Here is a 1,967-nt window from a genome sequence, read left to right as displayed (position 1 = left end):
CTCTCTCTCTCTCTCTCTCTCTCTCTCTCTCGGACCAGGGATTATTGGGGAGCATTCTTTACAATATATAGGTTAATATAGCCTATGCCCCAAGTTGCAGTCTGGACTGGGGCATAGAACCCAGCTTCTGAATACACAGCACACAAGACTAACCCCAACGGAAAGGAGTCTGAGCCAGAACAGCTGAGTTAAAACAGCCAACAGCATTCAGAACTAGGAAGTGTGAGCATATTTAGCAGCAAGCCTTAGAGGCTGAAAACACTCTAGACCAACATAAGAGTGTATGAAGGCTAGAAGCTTCCAGTACTAGGCTTAGCTTAGCAGATGGAGGCAGCAAACCTTGGAGACAACAATTATTACAGGAAAATAAAAGTTACATTGACAATTTGGAAGCATGAATTTGATGTATCTTAGGGGGGAGCATAAAAAGGTAGAAAGGGGTTGATTTTGGGTAGAGAAGTGGATGAGAGCAACTAAAGGGATTTCTTATTTTGTAGTAATCTGTATTTTATTCTATAAACGTTGTGCACCTTTAATTTCGATTTTTGAAATTATTCAGCATGGAAAGGAGAACAAAAGAAAGATCTTGCTGTCCAAATATTGTGTGAGTGTCTACTTATTGCTTGTAGAAAATTCTCTTACTCCAGTTCCTCCCAGCACTCACGTTCTCATCTTGCTAGCTCTAGGATTCCCATTGCTTTTCTGTACTATGTCATGACTCCTCCCTCCAAATCCTTCCCTCCAGTTTCCCTGTGACCACACTCATGTTTCACTTGCTTGCATTCCTTGTTGAGACATATGAACCTACTAATTCTGACAATTCAGCATATTTACTCTCCATTCCATAAAGGGACATAAGTTTCTTGAGCACTGAAGGTATGTCTTGTGTTTCTTTGAAAATCTCTAACACCCGATTCCATTCTTCTCTAGTATTTTTTTTAATCGTGTGCGTATGTTGGGGGTGTTGGGTATGCGCATGTGAATGCAGGTGAGGTGAAGAGTTCAGATGAGAGTATCCGATCTCCTGAACCGGGAGTACCAGACAGTGGGTGCTGGGAATTGAATGTGGGTCCTCTCCATGAGCAGGAAGCACTGTTAACTGTTGAGCAATCTCCCCCAGGCCTTTGATTTCATTCTTACAACAGTATGGACACATTCACATATTCACTTATGGACCATATGCAACTGTGTGATACATAGGTCAGCATAATTAGCGCTGAAATGACTCTACAAGAGGAGTTTTATAGCCACCATTTTGCACATGAAGAGAAGAGAAAGCTGTGAATATTCCACCTTAGCTTTGGGTAGAAGTATCACATTTCCTTATGAAGTGGCCATAGGCCACTGACAAGTAAATTCCACTTCAGTCATTTGTGGATGCCCCTTCTCCCCTACCATCTCCAAGTGAAAAAGCCAAACCAAATCAAACAACAACAAAACAAAACAAAAACCCAGAGGCGGTAATGCCTTTTGCAGTTCCCAAGGAATCTGAAGCCCAGTTGGTCCCCACTGATATCCACATTGGTTCTGAGACCACCTGTTCTAAGCTGCTTCATTTTACATCAGTTGCTTAGACAGTACCTTGTCCTGAGAGACTCCACGGGCAGCCTTTGCCTACCTTCTGTGGAGGATGGAGGATGACTCAACACCCGGCTGGATAAATGCATAGGGCCTCACGACTGGCCTCGCACCCACAGCACAGGCGGCTTATGCATTCCCAGGAGTGGAAAGAGTACCAGGCTCAAAAGGTATCACAGTGGATTGGGACTGTGGGAGCACGTCAGCACATACAATCCTACCATGGGAACCAGAGCCAAGAATTCATCAGACATCCAATTGAAAGGATGTACTCCTTCACCTGTGCCCCATAAAGTCATGGACAACTACTACTGTGGTGGTGTCAGACCCCACCGAGCTGTCATCTGACCCCAGTGTATGTAACCAAAAAAAAAAAAAAAAAAAAAAAA

This window comes from Mus pahari, chromosome 12 (assembly GCF_900095145.1).
Source record: "Mus pahari chromosome 12, PAHARI_EIJ_v1.1, whole genome shotgun sequence".
Classification (NCBI taxonomy): Eukaryota; Metazoa; Chordata; class Mammalia; order Rodentia; family Muridae; genus Mus; species Mus pahari.
This window is presented reverse-complemented; position numbering follows the sequence as displayed.